Source organism: Nycticebus coucang, chromosome 23, assembly GCF_027406575.1.
Source record: "Nycticebus coucang isolate mNycCou1 chromosome 23, mNycCou1.pri, whole genome shotgun sequence".
In the NCBI taxonomy this organism is placed as follows: Eukaryota; Metazoa; Chordata; class Mammalia; order Primates; family Lorisidae; genus Nycticebus; species Nycticebus coucang.
The window spans coordinates 18,375,620-18,396,052 of record NC_069802.1 but is presented as its reverse complement, the minus strand read 5'-3'; positions in this window follow the sequence as shown (position 1 = coordinate 18,396,052).

Genomic DNA, 20,433 nt, shown 5'->3' with positions numbered 1-20,433 from the left:
GCTATAACCCAATCTCAGTACAAGAATATGGGGAAGGGGGCAAGGGAGGGGAGGGGAGGAGGAGGTGGGGTGGAGGGAGGGTGATTGGTGCATCCACACCTAGGGTGCATCTTGGAAGGGTGCAGGTGAAGTTTACTAAGTGTAGGGTATAAGGGTTTGAACACAATAATTAAGAAAATGCCATGAAGGCTATGTTAACCAGTTTGGTGAAAATATTTCAGACTGAGGGCGGCGCCTGTGGCTCAGTCGGTAAGGCGCCAGCCCCATATACCGAGGGTGGCGGGTTCAAACCCTGCCCCAGCTGAACTGCAACCAAAAAATAGCTGGGCATTGTGGCGGGCACCTGTAGTCCCAGCTACTCGGGAGGCTGAGGCAAGAGAATCGCTTAAGCCCAGGAGTTGGAGGTTGCTGTGAACTGTGTGATGCCATGGCACTCTACCGAGGGCCATAAAGTGAGACTGTCTCTACAAAAAAAAAACAAAACAAGAAAGAAAATATTTCAGACTGTATTTGGAACCAGCACATTGTACCTCATGATTACATTATTGTACACAGCTATGATTTAATAAGAAAAAATGGAAAAAACAGAAAAAGAAAAGAGGGAAACAGGGCTATAATCTACTCTATTATTTTCTAAAAACAGTACAATCATTTCAACTCCAGTGTTAATGATTGCATATGAACAAGAAAAATGACAATATTATTTTGTCCTGTTTCCTTTCAAAACAAATAATATATATTTTCTGTACTTTCATATTATGTTTTATAATTTACCTTTATAACTTATCTTAATATTTAAAGTAGATTGATATTTCTATATAAAAAAAGACTGACATTTTCAAAAGAGTACTTTTTTTCTATTTACACTTAGAAAGACCATACAGAAATACCGAATGAATCCATTTACATTAGTTAAGTTCTTAAATGCTGTGTATTTATTTCATGCAATCTTTGGGGGCAAAGACTGAATTTAAATACACATACAGAGAGACCGAATTTAAACATGTACACAAACACTAGAAGCCCTTGACTTATCAAACCCACGTTTTGCCAAATTTAGTTAGAAAAGAAAAGAAAAGAAAAAAAAAAAAACTATAAGGAAGAAGATTCCTAAAGCTTTGTACATGAAAATTTCTTTTCTCTTATATATTGTTCTCTGACAGTAATGCTTACCATAAAATTTTCCAGAATGAAAATTATCCATTAAAATCTGCAATGTTCTAGCTGGGTTAGTATAATCTTTGGAAGTCAAGAAAAAGTAAATTAAAGCATCAATAGACCATATGAAAATAAACATGAAGTGCTGATTTTCAGGAATCTAAACTAAAAACTGATCTGGGAAGATACTTATTTTATATTTCTTTTTCTTTTTTGGTGGGTGGTGGTGGTAGATTGTTTTTGTTACATTTTGTTTTTTTGTCAAGATGAAACAGTATTCCAACCAATATGTACTGAAAAAACAGTATTCCTTTGTGTGTTTCTGCCTCACCTATATATTATTTTCCACATTGTTTTGTGGCTGTCAGAGTCATTATGGAAATTAAGTTAAATGATGAGCATTGATGTGTGATTCTTGGAAAGCCCACAGCGATATGGGACATGTAGGATTTCTGTGGTTCCTTTCAATGTGCAACTATGATGGCGCAAATCCTGGCCCACTGATGCTGGTATTCCCAGGGTCTTTCACTCTACCTGTATACCATCACCAAATGCTTATCAACAAAGAAAGGATCATCAAATAAATGAGTTAAATAAACCCACCTTTAAGAAAGCATCATTTTTTCTATAAGAATGGCTTTATTAATAAGAATCTTTCAAATTATATCCAGTTATTATATATTATATCAAGTTATATCCAGTTATGTCATAGACCTATGTCTTTTGACATCTGTATTTACTTGTATGAAAAATTTAAATTACCATGAAACATTGATCAGCATGTTATTTGGGTATGCTTCCCTCATTCTTCTTTAGGTTAATATTAATTAAAGTATGGAAGAAATATTACAAAAATAAATTTTCTGTAAATTATACTAAAATAATACACAGTGGATACTGTCATGTCTTAAAAATAGTACTCACCAGGGGGGAAGAAAAAGGTGATGCTATAATAATCAACTTTAGAAAATGTTTCTGATTATTAAAGAAGATAGCAAGATTGGTGGATGCCTTAATGTTCTATTTTAATGTGTTTGTTCTTAAGAGTTACTATATTAAAAAAGAAAGAATTACTGTGTTTAGTCATTGGTAACACCATTCTTTCAAATCCTCTCGTGGTCCATTCAAATACCCCTTGCATTTTATTTTTTATTCATTAACGACACAGTGTACATAACCTGTATATCTCAATGGAATGTTTTTTCCAAAATGATAATTTATGTTAAGGTAGACTAAAAATGTTACGCTACCATGGTTATACATTTTTGAGCCTAGTTAGAGCAACATCATTAAAGATCAAAAAAGCTCAGCGATTGCCTGACAGTTCTTGAAAACAGAGTTAAAATTTTAAAGTACAAAATGTAATTTCTTAAACAATGAATCATCACTGAAATACAATTGTCTATCAAGTAATTAGTAATTCTTATTATGTAATAGGTCTTATCAACATTTTTCTAGGGAAGAAAAAAGCTCGCCATTGCATTTTAGAAATATCTGTCTTTAGTTCAATATATTTCACCATTGGCAGCCTGGTCTCAGCACATTTCATTAGTTGCTATCTCAGTGGATACAGTTAATTATCACTATTTCTTTCTAATGATGAATACTAAATAGAACATTTTCTCTCTTATGAAGTTGGAAACTGTGCTGCTGATATGAAAAGACACCACTGCAAGTGTGGTGAAGTGGAATCTTTACGCTTTGCTAATGTCAGCTTGAAACTTCACTCATTGTTTTGACTATCCAGGGACTTTCTCTTTTCTTCACTAATTATGGCCCTACTCCTAATGATTTCAGAAGTCATTAGTGGAATTTTAAAATGGATGGCTCTCACATTAATAAGACTGAACTTTCAAATTCAGATTTTTGCAACATGCTGAGCTATGATGTTTAAATGAAGACTTATTGAAGGTTATCTGTGTTCATTCTTAAATACATTACAGCGAAGATATTTTCAACTTGATTATGTATCACTGAATTTTGGACAATGAAATGGGGTGATTGAAGCATCTTGGAGTAAACTCTATTAATACTGCTTTAGATAAGAGACAGGGAGGAATCATTCTTTGTTTGAAATAGAGATGGCTTAGTAAATGGGAAATACAGTGTTATTTCAAAGTGCAATCTGCTTATCAATGGAAGTATAAAAAGTGAAATTTTAGAGGACATTGGTTTCTATCATGGAGGATTTATGGTTATATGAAGAGAGCATATGTGTGTATGTGTAGCAAAATAGAGTCCTTGTCATATTTTGCTGAAGGATATACAAAGGATATTAATTTCCACATGACAGACCTGTGCGTTCAGCAAAAAGCAGTACATTCTTTTCTTATTACCTTATAATTCATATACTAAAACATAGGTAAGGTGAACATTGATCTCTTCTCACTTGACTTCTTCTAAAGAAATTAGGGTAAAATAAATATTTCATGAAGTAAAACTAGAACATCTTAGCAAACAGAGTTAGCATTTTTTCTCTTTGAAAAGGTTCCTGAAAACTGCTCTGCCTTAACACTGACAATGGGTCAAAATGTTGAAGAAAGAAAATTATCAAAAATATAGAGTTCAGTTAGAATCTGACCAAACATGAAATGTAGCATGATATAATTTAGGCAACGATGCATTTAGGGTTACTACACTCATTAGATTTTATTTTGTTCTGTTAAAAATTATTTCCATCCACTATCCTCTAATAGAATCAGAGTACATAAGAAACTTCATAAATTTTGCAACTTGTGTTTCTTCTTAGGAAGAGAAAATGTTTCTCTATTTACAATTTAAATAATTATGAGTGAAATGTTATTACAATTTTTCAATCACCATTTTCCACCATGTGTAAGCTTAATACATCACATAAATGATAAAGTTGTGCATTTTAGACTCCCAAAATTATCAAATAAAATAATATTGCTTTATGCTCAGATACCGCCTTGAGGTTTAAAAACATTTTCACCTATTTTACTTCACTTGGTCCTCAAAGGCTGTGGGGCAAGTAACCCAGTTGTTAGGTCAGCCTTGATTCAGGAAACAGAATGGGTTTATGAGGTTAATTAACTTATTGAGGTCACAGAGCCAGTAAATGGCTAAGTCAACTTTGGAAAGTGAGTTTTCTTATGAATGCTGCGTCCAATGGGTCAGATTGTTCTTAGAGAATATTTGTTAGACAGTCAGTGAAAGCAACAGGACATGTAATTTTGTTAAAATAAACGATCTTCTGCAACTAAGGGGAACAGGGGATAAAAGAAGAGAGGAAGAAAGAGTAAAAACAAGAAAGGAAGTTGGCGGAGATTGTAGAAAAACAGTGAGGATGAAAAGCTATGATTTGTAGGGACCCACAGCTTCTAGCAAATAGGTGGGATCACACCTGTGGTGCATCTTTCAAGGGTACATGTGAAACTTAGTAAATGTAGAATGTAAATGTCTTAGCACAATAACTAAAAAAACGCCAGGAAGGCTATGTCAACCAGTGTGATGAAAATGTGTCAAACGGTTTATGAAGCTAGTGAATGATGCCCCATGATTATATCAATGTACGCAGCTATGATTTAATAAAAAAAAAAGAAAAGAAAATAGAGAATGTGAGATAGATTCTTTCATCCTTCTCAAAGTATTCTTTGCTTTTTTTTTTTTTTTTTTTGTAGTTTTTGGCCTGGGCTGGATTTGAACCCACCACCTCTGGTATAGGAGGTCGGAACCCTACTCCTTTGAGCCACAGGTGCCGCCCCATGTTTGCATGCTCTTATGCATCTAATGCTTCTTTATATACATATGTACTTTGTTGAAAAAGGGAATTTAGAAAACATAAAGTGAATGACAAATGAGAGAAAAGTTTTGCTGGCGTTTTTATAGTCAGAGGGAGGAACCAACTACTCGGTATGATAGCCACTTTGAATATTTTAAAACTCTTGTTTTGCCCTGGTAAGATGGCTTTGGCGTTCACAGTGAGTTTTGATTGTGAGCGGAGGCAGAAGGCCTTAACCATCGTGCCATCAGATAGCATTTTTATTGTTTATGGACATATCTTTACTTTTACAGCCTCCCTCTTGATTTTGATGATTAATGGATGTGTCTCGCTCTGGCAACTTTTGAATAAGTTGTAGCTTGAATAGTTATAACTGTGGGTACCTCTTCCAACCTGCCTTATCTGCCTACAATGCTGGTACAGATAAAATACCACAAAGCTTGTGAAATGGTTCTGCAATTACAAAGTGAAATATAATAGTAATTTTTAAAAACATTTGTTCTTAAGTTGGAATGAACACTTGACATGTATAAATGGTAAGACAAAAAAGTATGACGAGTGCCCATTGTCATACAATCCTGAATGGGATAAATGGTTTTGACTAATGAAAGAGGAAGTGAATCCCATGTTCAAGTTCTCTGCCAAGAGATAATTTTAAACAGGTCATTTCATTACAGGAATACAAGTTGGTTTAGAATCAAGGAAGATATCCCTAATGGCGCAAAAAACAAAACAAAACAAATCTCTTTTTTGATCTCTCAATGAATATATTTTTAAGAATTTCCTATTAGTGGTCTGGGTCTTACAAGTTTTCAAATCAGGAAAATAGACAGTATATGCATGTAATAGCTTAGAAGAGATCTGGAATAATTACCTATCATTAAGATTAAAGGTGCATTTCCGGGTGGCACCTGTGGCTCAGTGAGTAAGGAGCTGGCCCCATATACTGAGGGTGGTGGGTTCAAAACCGGCCCTGGCCAAACTGCAACAAAAGAAAAAAAAAATAGCCAGGCATTGTGCGGACACCTGTAGTCCCAGCTATTTGGGAGGCTAAGGCAAGAGAATTGCCTAAGCCCAAGAGCTGGGAGGTTGCTGTGAGCTGTCATGCCACAACACTCTACAGAGGGTGACAAAGTAAGACTCTGTCTCAAAAAAAAAAAAAAAAATCCAAAGAACAAAAGTACATTTCCATTGTGCACTTAAGTATTGATTGATTAGTTCCAATTTGGTATTGAGTACATGTGGTTATTTCTCCATTCTTATGATGTTTCACTTAGAAGAATTATGTCCAGTTCCACCCAAGTTATCATAAAAGATACTAGATAGATGTCTTTTAAGGCTGAGTAGTACTCCATGGTATGCATATACCACATTTTATTAATCCATTCATGTATTGGTGGGCACAACTTGGGTTGTTTCTGCATCTTTGAGATTGAGAATTGTGCTGCTATAAATATTTGAGTGCTGGTGTCCTTTTTATAAAGTAACCTTCTTTACTTTTGGAATGAACCCATCGATGGGAAGGCTAGATCAAATGTAGGTCTACTTTAAGTTCTTTGAGGTATCTCCATTCAAGAGATTCAGGTATCTCCTGAGGTTTCCAGAGAGGCAGTCCCACCAAGAGTGTATGAGGGTTCCTTTCTCTCCACATCCATGCCAGAACTTGTTGTTTTGAGGCATTTTGATAAAAGCCATTCTCACTGAAGATAGGTGATACATCATTGTGGTTTTGAATTGCATTTCCCTAATGAATAAAGATGTTTAGCATTTTTTCATGTGTTTGTTGGCCATTAGACTATCTTCCTTTGAAAATTTTCTGTTCATGTATTATACCCACATTTTAATGTGGTTGCTTATTCTTTTCTTTTGGATTTGCTTGAATTTCTGTAGATTCTGGTTATAGGCCTTTATCAGATATATAGCATGCAAATATTTTCTCAAAGTCTGTGGGCCATTTATTCAGTTGATTTTATCCTGGACTATGCTGAACTTCTTAAAAATTTAATCAGGTCCCACTTGTTTATTTTTGCTGTTGCTGTGATTAATTTTGAGGTCTTTTCATAAATTCACAAGGGTGATGTTTATAAGAGTTTTTCCAGTATTTTACTGTAGAATTCTTAGAGATTCATGTCTTATGTTTAAGTCTTAATCTATTTTGAATTAATTGTGAGTAGTGAGAAGTGCAGATCCTGCTTTAGTCTTTTATATGAGGCTGTCCCGTCTTCCCAACACCATTTATCAAATAGAGATTATTTTTCCCACTGTAGGTTTTTATGTGCTTTGTCAAATATCAGATGGGAATACAAGGATGGTTTCATCTCTGGGTTCTCAGTTCTAATTCATATAACTATATTCCTGTTTTTTGTGCCAGTTCCTGTTTTGGTTATAATAGCCTTGTGGCATAGCTTGAAGTCTGGTAAGGTGATTCTTCTTATTATATAAAGTTGCATTGGTTATTTGGGGTCTTTTCTAGTTCAATATGAAATGTAGAATGATTTGTTTTTAGATCTTCAAAAATTGATGATGGAATTTTAATGGCGATTGCATTGAATTTATAAATCACTTTGTGTAGTATAGACATTTTAATAATGTTGGTTCTGCTGATACATGAGCAGGGTATATTTATCCATCTGTTTCCATCTTCTGCAATTTCTTTCCTCACTCTTTCATAGTTTTCTCTATACAGAGCTTTCACTTCCTTGGTTGAAAGTATTCCTAGGTATTTAATTTGTTTCTGTTGCTACTGAGAAAGGTATTACAATTTTTCTTTGATTCCTAGCTTGACTATTATTGGAGTATATGAAAAGTACTATTTTGCATACATTTGTTTTGTAGCCTGAGGCATTATTGAAATTATTTATCATTTTCAGAAGTCTCTTGGTTGAATCTTTGATGTTTTCTCGGTATAAGATCGTAATGTTAGCAAAGAGTGATAATTTGACCTCTTCTTTCTATGTTGAACAGAAGTGGAGATAGTGGGTAACCTTGTCTTGTTCCAGTTTTAAGCAGAAATTGTTTCAGTTTTTCCCCATTCAGTATGATACTGGTTAATATGTGATGTGGTTGGGTCCGGAGGAGAAATGGAATCCTCTTCCATGATAACAGTCCAGAGTCAAATTGTCAAATAAAAACTTAATTAAGTGTCCTCACTCACAGGTGGAGAAGCTGCTTCCATAGGTAATAGAATCTCAAAGAGATTTTAATGTTCAAGAATATCAACTCTGGGGGCGGCGCCTGTGGTTCAGTTGGTAAGGCGCCGGCCCCATATACTGAGGGTGACGGGTTCAAACCCAGCCCCTGCCAAACTGCAACCAAAAAATAGCCGGGTGTTGTGGCAGGCGCCTGCAGTCCCAGCTACTCAGGAGGCTGAGGCAAGAGAATCGCTTAAGCCCAGGAGTTGGAGGTTGCTGTGAGCTGTGTGAGGCCACAGCACTCTACCGAGGGCCATAAAGTGAGACTCTGTCTCTACAAAAAAAAAAAAAAAAAAGAATATCAACCCTGATCAAGTATCAAAATCTGTCCTCATTCTACTCACTTATTTCCACATAACTGATCAGGAAAGTGGACATTCAACTTGTATTATTAATTGTCAATCAGCATAATTAAATTTGGGAGTATGATTTTCATCTTCATCTTCTCAGCCATTATAATATATAAGTGATTGTTTTAGGAACACCATGGCACCTCTGTAATTCTCTATCTGCAATTGTTCTAAATGTTGGGGACTGTGAGGTTGTCATTTTCTTTCTATAAACCATTTAGAATAATCAAATTCTTGCCTCCCAACCTCAATTCTTAATGTCTCATTATTAATATAATCATTGCCAATTACTGCTTGGCCTAAGACAGGTTAGCCTAAAAGACTCACACATTCTAATTCAACTCATTTTAATACTACTCCCTGCTACACATTATAAATTTCTGATAACTTTTTACATCATCAAAACTAATTATAGGCATTCTTTATGTAAGGATATGATTCCTGGGACTACTCCTGGTACCACTTATAATAACAGTTAGGATTATGATAAAAGCAGCATAAATCATGATATTGCAACTGAGATAATTAAATATAGGCAACATTTGCGTAGCTTAGAGAATTACTACTCCATATGCTAGGCAACCTAAGGGAACGTAAGCTGTCACAAAACCTAGGAGCATAGAGCGGCTGGCTAAGCAGTTGTCACTTGGTCTCTGGAGGTCTGAAAGGGCTTCCTGAGGGTCTTGCTTCATTGTAAGTGCTCAGACCTTGTGTGTGTGTGTGTGTGTGTGTGTAGGGAGGGGTAGGGAGTGTTGTCACTGTGCAGCTGGCACTGATGTCTCTGACACCGGGCAGATGTCTGGTGCTGAGTGCTGGCAGACACTGGGGTCTGGACCCTAATTGCCTTTTGCTGTTACAAGCTTTAGGCAGTCTGGAAGCTGGAAGAAAATTCTTCCTGCCTTCTTTCGTCTTTGCTATCTACCACAGGGGCCCACCTTGACACAGATTAAGACAAAACCATCTGGTAGGAGACTTTAGGGAATGAAATTCAAGGTGTAGCTTTTCATGCCCAGAATCACAAACTAGCACATAAACTTGGGGTTGAAAGAAAATGGGGAAATACCTTGCCTACTTATACTAAGAAAATACATGCAATTTTTAAAAATGGATTGGATACGGAGAGAGAGAGACAGAGAGAGAGAGAGAGAGAACAATGTGGTGGCTGTGCTATCCTCGATAGAATATGATTGAAAATGATTGTTAGGAACTAACATCTAGTCAGAATATGATGAGAAATAACCAATTCGAGTTTAGAAATTTTAGAATAATATGGCTTTTCTCTTCTTTATTTTGTGTAAAAGCAAATGGGCATAAAAAAGAGATAATTGAGTAGAAAAACCTCTCCTTGTCATTACTGTCCAAATAGCATTGTTTTTGTAGGTAATTTCATCATTCTGAATTTTGAGTTATAGTGAAAAAGGACTTTCCTATTCCAAACTATAAAGAAATTCAGTCAAGTTTTTTTAAATCCCTTTTTAGTGCCATTTTTTGCATGTAAACATTTGTTCCATTTAGGGAATCATGGTATGCATATAAAACACAGACTTTTGGAAAACATTCAATGATGGCATTGGTTACAATGCGTCTAAAATTCTGGGAATAGTAAAACACGATTGTACTTATGAAATAGTTATCACTTCATTGTTATAGCCCCCTCCATTATTAGGTTTTGCTTTGATAGGGTCTATATGTTTTACATAAATGGAATTGTCATTTTCAATCATGGCTTATACAATTGGTTGTATAATTTCTCTTCTATACAACAAAAATTCAGAGCCTCAGATCAGGAGTTGGACTCAACACAGGCAGATTTAGCCCTGAGCTCACTGGTGGCACTGTTCATTTTATATCCTCAAAATAAGCAGTTGTATCCTTCAGGGCACAAAATAGAATCCTCATCCTTCCTCTTCAGCAAGCATTGAGCAACATTTGTTAGCAAACTTTCCTATAATTAATTTGATTTCATCCCCAAGGGAGGGATTGCTTTAAAAACATTTATAGTATGATTAATTGAATTTTAGACACTTGATTAATACTCCAACTTTGTAGCTTTTAAAAATACGTTATTAAAATAAAAATAAGTCATTTTAGTAATTCCATGACTGTTCCCTTTTAGCTGCTGTTATTTGCTTTAGATTGTAAAATTCAATAAGAAGAAAATTTTTGATCAATAGAACTGGGAAGTGCTGGACCCTTTTGTCTGGAAATGAATAAGATGCCTGTGCAAAGATGACAGTGATGTAAGGCTCTGAGAACAGGTCTTTATTTACTTGATATTGAAATCAGACACAGTCTCTGGTCTGGATGCAGTAAATATTTTGCAATTTTATTGGAAACTATACTATCGTCACACTCACCAAAAGCCAGTTTTCTCTACAGTATTATATGACATTTTCACAGTAATGATAAATTAGATTCAACCTCCAAAATATCCAAGCCTAACCATTCAGAAAGAAAATGGATACTGAAGCCATCTTACTTCTCATAACAACAATCTTCACAATTCTGGTCTACTGCCAGATTAATTCTCCTTAGAATAAATTAAGGGTGTTTGTAGGAAAAGAGAAAATAATGCAGTAGTGTTTAACACACGCCTCCTCTGTTTTAAATACTGTGCCGCACTGTGCTAGGCATTTTAACTTTGCTATCCGGTATAACTCTCACAATCACCCCCAGGTTGATGACGCTAACCCTATATTGCTCCTGCATACAGACTTAGAAAAAGAAATTTTCCCACTCGTTAAACTATAATAGTACGTGCCTTTCAAGTGATATTACTCTCCTGCCAAGAAAAACACTGTTAATAAAAACACCAAGGCAATTTTCTAAAGCAATATATTATATATGTACACATACATATATACACACACATTTAGTCAAGATTGCGTATGTAAGAAACAAGCAACACACTTTCAAAATGAGTCACATCTCCAATGATTAGAAAGAAAAAAAGAGCCACAACATCATTATAAACAGTAGAGATAAACTTGCATTTTACCTGGACCTTCTAAATCTCTTATAAGTAATACCAAGCTTCTCTTGTAAGCGGGTAATTTTTATTACCTTCCTGGGATGGCTACAACAAATTACCATAAAAAGAGTAACTTAAAACATCAGACATTTTCCCTCACACCATTCAGTACACCAGGTTTTTCAAACATACGAATGAAAGACACTGTTGAACGAGTGTTTTCTCCTAAGTCCAAAGGCTCTGGAGAAGACACTGTGCGTTGATTCTAGCCTCTGGTGGCTGCTGGCATTCCCTAACATGTGACCAGTGCACTCTCACCTTTGTCCCTCCCTGCCCTCTCTTCCATATTGATGTGCATTCTCTCTGCCCCCTTCTTATAAGGATAAATGTGATACCACTTCGGGCTCATCCTGATAATCCAGGATCATCTCTCCACCTGAAGATGCTGTGTTGAATCACATTAGCAAACAAACAAACAAAACCTTTTTCCAAAGAAGGCAATGTTTCCATGTTCCCCGTCTCCCCACCCAGCATGACCAGCATCCTGGACAGGGGTCAGGCTCCTTCCGCCTGAGCCCAGGCTTTCAGCTGGATCTGCTGGAGGGCACTGCACACCCTCTCTAGGGCACCTGGGCGAGTGGGGACATGTTTGGGGAAGATTAGCAGCCTACCGTATCCTTGATATTTATTATTTTCCTTAATCCTTTGCTGGTGGCATTGGCATCTTCAAATTTGCACTGACTTTTATTCAATAAAGGTCTTCATACGTTTATTTATTTCTGTATTTATTTCATATTTCCAACAAGGTGCCTTTAATTAGGAAATGCCAAAACAGTGAAGTATTATTATTCCCTGGGCAGTGGCACAAAAGAATGGATTGAGATGACAATGGAAAGGAAGTAAATGTGCCAATCTTGGCCAAAAAGGACAAGCAGAGAGCTTAATACTAATTAACATAAATTTATTCAGCTTTTACCACCCATAATGTATCAAGATAAAATGATTAATTTGTATTTTCATTAAGATAATCTGAGGTTTCTCCTTGCCTTTTCTTTTTTTTTTTTTTTTGTAGAGACAGAGTCTCACTTTATGGCCCTCTGTAGAGTGCTGTGGCCTCACACAGCTCACAGCAACCTCCAACTCCTGGGCTTAAGCGATTCTCTTGCCTCAGCCTCCCAAGTAGCTGGGACTACAGGCGCCCACCACAACGCCCGGCTATTTTTTGGTTGCAGTTCAGCCGGGGCTGGGTTTGAACCCACCACCCTCGGTATATGGGGCCGGCGCCTTACCAACTGAGCCACAGGCACCGCCCTCCTTGCCTTTTCTTATTTTCACCTTCTATTACAGAAAGCACCATTTATATATATATATATTTTTTTTTAAATTAAATTATAGCTGTGTACATTAATGCAGTCATGGGTACAATATGCTGGTTTTACATACAATTTGAGCTGTTTTTATCAAACTGGTTAAAATAGCCTTTACAGCATTTTCTTAGTTATTGTGTTAAGACATTTATATTCTACACATAGTAAATTTCACACATACCCTTGTAAGATGCACTGTAGGTGTGATCCCACAAATTAATCTCCCTCCACCCATCCTCCCCATTCCCTCCCTTCCCTCTCCCCTTTCCTCTTCTTCTTGGGCTATAACTGGGTTATATCTTTCATATGAAAGCCATAAATTAGTTTCATAATAGGGCCAAGTACATTGAATACTTTTTCTTCCTTTCTTGAGATACTTTGCTGAGAAGAATATGTTCCAGCTTCATCCATGTAAACATGTGAGAGGTAAAATCTCCATCTTTCTTTAAGGCTACATAATATTCCATGGTGTATATATACCACAAATTATTGATCCATTCATGGGTTGATGGGCAGTTGGGTTTATTCTATGACTTAGCAATTATGAATTGGGCTGCAATAAACATTCTGGTGCAAATATCTTTGTTATAATGTGATTTTTGGTCTTCTGGATATATATCTAGTAGAGGAATTGTAGAATCAAATGGAAAGTCTATTTTTAGATTTCTAAGTGTTCTTCAAACATCTTTCCAAAAGGAATGTATTAGTTTGCTTTCCCACCAGCAATGTAGAAGTGTTCCATTTTCTCCACATCCACGCCACCATCTCTGGTCTTGGGATTTTGTGATATGGGCTAATCTTACTGGAGTTAGATGATATCTCAAAGTAGTTTTGATTTGCGTTTCTCTGATGATTAAGGATGATGAGCATTTTTTCATGTGTCTGTAGGTCGTGCGCCTGTCTTCTTCAGAGAAGTTTCTATTCAAGCACCATATTTAATGAGAATATCTAATAAACATATTTAAAGTGGGATTAAAAGCAACTCTGGCCACACTGATAGTAATTCAATTTTTCTGTAAATCTGAAATGATTCCAAATATAAAGTTTACTGGAAAATATTAAGAAAAAGTATACCTGAGGGAGACAGGCTAGAAGAATGCAACTACTGTGTATCTGGAAAATGGTTCACATTCTTAATAAGCCCACGGGTTTGGAAAAAGAGAAAGGATTTCAAAGACCTCCATCCTCCCTAGTCAGAGACAGGGCATCTTTCTGCCCTCATGTATAACTTGCCCCTGTTGCATCCCCAAAACAACTATCAACTGAGAAATCCACCATATTGGGCGGCGCCTGTGGCTCAGTCGGTAAGGCGCCGGCCCCATATACCGAGGGTGGCGGGTTCAAACCCGGCCCCGGCTAAACTGCAACCAAAAAATAGCCGGGCGTTGTGGTGGACGCCTGTAGTCCCAGCTACTCGGGAGGCTGAGGCAAGAGAATCGCTTAAGCCCAGGAGTTAGAGGTTGCTGTGAGCTGTGTGAGGCCACGGCACTCTACCGAGGGCCATAAAGTGAGACTCTGTCTCACAAAAAAAAAAAAAAAAAAAAAAGAATATCTATCACAAAAAAAAAAAAAAAAAATGAATATCTATCCCCCTGCATCCGCCCAGAGTCTGGACCAGCATTGAACCCATGGAGAAGCACAGCCAAAGGTTCTCAGCCAACATATTTCTCAAACACACCTACTGAGTAACCGGGAGTCGGGGAGGGTAATCCTCATTTATTTACTTATTTATTTATTTATTTTTAAACTGCATGCAGCACATTTTACTCAAGATGCCAAGAACACATTGTGATGAAAATGTGTCCCAGATGTAGTGGGTTATTCAGATGCCACAGGGCCTGAACTAGTGATGGACCAACTGATTCTCACTGTGATGTCAGCCTGGAGTCCAGCCACAGGAGAATCAGAAGAATCCCCAGTTAAAACTTTCACCTGTTTTCCTTGACTTCCCTTTAGACACACAAGCAATACTTTTTCTTTTCTGAAACTAATAAAGTCACGCTGTGTCAGTTAAACAGCTAAAAAAAAACAAGTCTAAATCCACTTGTGAGTACCCCTCAGCACTTGCCACCTGCCCCGTCCCCAGTGGTTTTACTGCCAAAGTTTGGAAATGTTTTACAGCATTTTAGGTAGCTGTAGTCCAGGCCTGCACTGACTGTCCGCTCCTCCTGCCCCCATCACCCCACCCCGCATGACCAGCCACTCTGGAGAGGGGTCAGGCTCCTGCCACCTGAGCCCTGGCTTTCAGCTGGACAGGGCCCTGCTGGAGGCCGCTGCACACCCTCCCCAGGTTTCCACTGGGTGCCTGGGCGAGGCTGGGCAGGTGGTGATAATCGCCATTCAAACCAAAGAATTCTTATTCGAAAGTAAGAATTCTCAGCTGTCCCAAATGAGAAAGAATCACCAAAAGAACTCTGGAAGTATGAAAAATCAGAGTGGAAGGACATCCCTACAGGGGAACACCAGCTCTCTAGCAATGAATATCAACCAAAATGAAGATACTGAAAGGAGAGGTAAAGATTTCCAAAAATAGATTGTAGAAAGGTTCAATGAAATCCAAGAGAACCTGGAAATCCAAATCAAATAAACCTGAAAAACAACTCAAGAAATGAATTTAAAAAATTGCTACAGAGATCAACACATTAAGATATATAGAAATTCTCGAAATGAAAAACTCATTTAAGGATACCCAAAGACATTTGACAATTTTAAAAATAGACTACACTAGGCCAAAAAAAAAAAAATCTGAGAACTTTAAGATAACTCTTTCAAATTAACTGAATCAAAAATAAGGAACAACAAATTAAGAGGAATGAACAAGGCCTACAGAAATAATAGGATTATGTAAAACAGCTGAATGTGGAGAAGAAAACAAAGAATGGAAAATCCACTTCAGGGAACAATTGAGGAAAGCCTCTCTGGTCTTGCTAGAGATTTAAACAAGCAGGTGCAAGAAGCTGGATAAACACCTGGGAGAGTTATTGCAGAGAGGACATCACCAAGACACGTGGTAGTCAGACTAGCAAAAGTTAACAAGAAGGAAGAACTCCTGTGAGCCAGGAGGCAAAAACATCAAATCACTTACAAAGGAAAATCCATCAGGCTAACTGCAGACTTCTCAAGTGAGACTTTATAAGCCAGAAAGAATTGGGGGATCCATCTTCAGTCTCCTTAAACAGAAGAACTGCCAGCCTAGAAATTTTTATCCTGTAAAATTAAGTTTTATATTTGACAGAAAAATAAAAACTTTTCAAAAAAGCAAACACAACACCAAAGGGATTTGTTAAGGTCAGACCTTCCTTGAAATACTCAAACCACATTTTACACAGATCAACACAACAGACATCCACCAGTATAAAACCACCCAAAATCTAGTGATAAGAATTCATATGAAACAATAGCACAAGAGGTAAAATAAAGAAATAAGGTACTAACTAAAGGATAAACAAAATAGCATCCTATATATCAATCAACATGAATGGTTTGAATGTCCCACTCAAGAAACTTAGGCTGGCTGAATGGATGAAAAAAAGACAACCCAAATGTCTGCTATCTTCAGCACTCACATCAATCCACAAGGACCCATACAGACTCAAGGAGAAGGGATGGAAAAAATATTACATGTAAATGGAAATCAAAATATAGAAGGTAAGGCCATTCTCATACCAAATAAATTTGACTTTAAAGCAACAGTAGTAAAGGACAAAAGTTTCCATTATATACAAGAAAACAGCAATTCTAGATATGCACCTACCAGAGAAATACACAACAACCCTACCATATGTAAACAAAAAGATAAAGATCATCATTGAAATTGCTTGGGTCAAGGCTGGGCACAGTGACTCACGCCCGTAATCCCAGCACTTGGGAGGCCCAGGCAGGTGGATTGCCTGAGCTTAAAGGTTCGAGGCCAGCCCAAGCCAGGGTGAGACCTCATATCTAAAAATATCCAGGCACTGTGGTGAGTGCCTTTAGACCCAGCTACTTGGGAGGCTGTGGTAAGAGAATTGCTTAAGCCCAGGAGTTTGAGGTTGCTATGAGCTGTGACGCCATGGCACTCTACCAGGGATGACAAAGTGAGACTCTGTCTCAAAAAATAAAATAAACTGCTTGGGCCTTCTGCACCCAAATTACAGAATAATCCAAGCAGAAAATAAATACTATATATAAGTGGGACTCTAGAACAAATGGGCATAACTGAACATCTACAGAACATTTTACAAAACTTTACTGAATATAAATTCTAAGCATATGGACATTCTCCAACATTTATCATATCTTATGCCACAAAACATGTCTCAACAAAGTCAAAAAATCAAAATAATATCATGTCTCTTCAGAGACCACAGTGAAATAAAAATAAAAATCAACTCCAAAAGAAACACTCAATTCTACTCAGTGGTAGAAATCAAACAACCTGCTGCTGAATGATTATTGGGTCCATAATGAAAAAGATGGAAATCAAAAAAAGTCTCTCAAAACTGAAAGACAAAGGTGAGGCAAGCTATCAAAATGAATGAGAATAAGTATAAGTCACCCTGATGAGAAAATTCACAGCCTTAAATACCTACAACAGAACTACATGGATACTAAAAATTAAAAATGTAATGAGCCATCTCAAGGAACTAGAAAACGAAGATAAAACCAAACCCAGAGTCAACAGAAGAAAATAAATAACAAAGGTCAGGGGAAAACTTACTGAAGTGCAAAACAGAAAAACAATAAAAATAATCAGTTAAATAAAAAATTGGTTCTTTGAAAAGATAAACAAGAGTGATAGATGTTTTGCTAGATTAATGAGAAATGGAAGTTAAAGGAGACAAGCTCAATTAGAAATGAAAAAGTAAATAGTACAGCTAACACCACAGAAATATAAAATATCATCTGTGAATGTCATGAATATCTCTACACATATCAATTTGTAAACATAGAGAAAATGGACAAATTCTTAGAAATATACACACCCACCCCAAGACTTAGGAAGAAATAGAACTTCTGAACAAACAAATAAAGAGCAGTAACCTTTAAGCAATACTAAAAAATATTTCAATAAAAAAGTCCCAGACAAAATGGATTTACAAGCATATTTTAATTTACAAAGAAAGCTGATATTTATACTGTGGAAATTATTACATAACATTGAGAAAGAGAGAATACTCCATAACTCATTTTTTATGCCATTATCACCTTGATAAAAATGTTAGAAAAAGAAGAAAGCACACAATGGAAAAAATCAACTACAGTCCAATATCCTTTAAGGTAGAGACACAAAAATTTTCCATAAAATATGGGGAATTCAAATTCAGTAGCAAAGCAAAAAAAAAAAAGTTTATTAAAAACAAGTTTATAAGTTTATATGTGTAGAGATATAGATATTCATGATACTCAGCCCAAGGATAAAAATTGGATCAACATTTGTAAAACAACAAATGTGATTCACTACATAAACCAAAGCAAAAACAAAGACCATATATGATCATCTTCATAGATGCAGAAGAGGGAGGTGACAAAATTCAACATCATTTAATGATAAAGACCTTCAACAAACTAGGCATAGAAGAAGCATATCTCAAAATTATAAAAGCCACATATGACAAACCCACAGCCAATGACATTCTAAACAAGGAAACATTTAAAGCACTCTCATTAAGAACTGGGGTAAAATGTGCTGGTTTTATATACAATTTGAAATACTTACAACAAACCGGTTAACATAGCTTTCACTGGTTCTTTTCTGTAGTGTTTGTTATTGTCTGCTTTGTGAAAGATCGGTGGTAATATAGGGATTGCTTTGTAACTGGGTTTTCTGTTATGATCCATTGGTTTATGTCTCAATTTTTGTGCCAGTACCACTCTGTTTTATATCGTTCAAGTCTGGTAGTTATGCCTCTTGATTTGTCCTTTGTGTCTAAGGTTGCTTTGGCTGTATGGACTCTTTTCTTATTCCATACAAAGCATAGAATTATTTATTCCAGGTCTGTGAAAAATAATTTTGGTATTTTAATGGGTAGCTGGGGGAAGCATTCCCTCTATCTTGATGTTATGAAATAATATCTGCACTATAAGTATGGTAGAATTCACCTGTGAAACCATCTGGTCCAGGGCTTTTTTATTCATTGGAAGGATTTTTATCACTGGTTCAATTTTGTTACTTTATATTGAATTCCTGTTTAGGAATTCTATTTTTTCCTGATTGAGCCTGGGAAAGTTATGTGTTGGCATGAATTTGTCCATTTCCTCAACATTTTCCGATTTTTGTGCATAAAGTTTTCTAATAAGCCCATAAAAAGTTAACAAATAAACAAAAGAACTGTGTGTTGAATGAGTATGTTTGTGGAGAAATAGTTGCTATACTTTGCTTTGTTCGCGTAATTTTCCACAAACAGCTCTGTATCCTCACCCAAACATGGGCGATCCTACAAAATGTGGGAATGGTATGATTATTTACTGAAACAGCTCAAAATGTCTAGAACATTAAATATGTTAGTATTTTTATCTAATAAATATAGTTTTTGCTATGTTAAAAAATATTCTACTTTTATTAGATCTGTGTTCTTGCATTTTTAAGTTGAAAAAACAGAGAGGAAAGAGATAATACGTCAGAGAAGAAAGATGTGTGAGGATCCGGTGAGACTTGCAGAGAGAAAATGATTGATGGCAATAGGAAGAGCAGCCAGGGTGCTAGTACCATGGCCAAAGGGCGCAATCTAGATTAATGAAATGCACCCATGCCTGAAGCTGCTATCTCTCTCCTGCTTTCAACTTTTTTGCTGCTTTGCTGAGGAAACGCTGGCTGAAAAATATAGTTATGAGTGATTAATGACTTCTGTGAGCAGTTGGAAAAAAATGTTTAAATAGAAGAAATACCGAAGCAATTCATTTATTGAAAATTGGTCTTACTCTAAATGCTAGATAGATCAGTTTTTACTGAGAAGAAATAGACAGCAACAGTTTACATCCTAGAATTATATACTGCACATCACAAAATGATAATGTGAAATGCTCAAAAAATTAATTTGCATAGATATGATCATCTCTGTAAGGAACTTTGCATGAAAAGCATGTTAATTTTTTAATATAGCAATGTAGTACAGTAAAATGATCATTGCATCTAGAATCAAGGAAACTTTGTCTAAGTCCCTGGCTTTGCCCTAGTGCAATAAAGATGGATAGATTTGACTTTGTAATTGTGCCTCCATCATTAACTATTTGATGTCTTTTTTCAGTCAAACAGGAGCCACCCAACATGTTCCTGCTGGAAATAATACCGATTAGTGCTAACTAATATTATTGTAGACTTAGCGATGAGGAGAAAATTGATAGTAAACAACTAAAATCACTCAATAAATCACGAGATCAGCTTGACGCTTTCAAATCCCCTATTCTTCCACAATAGGATGCCACAAGGGATGCACCATAAAAACCAATGCTCACAGTCCTGGCTCAGAGAAATTTTTTAAGATTTTTTTTTTTCTTAAAAGATCTGACTCCATTTAGATATTTTAGATCAAGGACTCAGTTCAGGTAGACCCCTAGTATATTCTTCCTATAGGCCAAAATCACTCAGAAAAGTAAACAATGTTTCTCTGCAGCAGTCTGATATGTTTAAGATACTAACAATCAGAGAAAAAAAAAAAAAGAAGAAGAAAGAAAG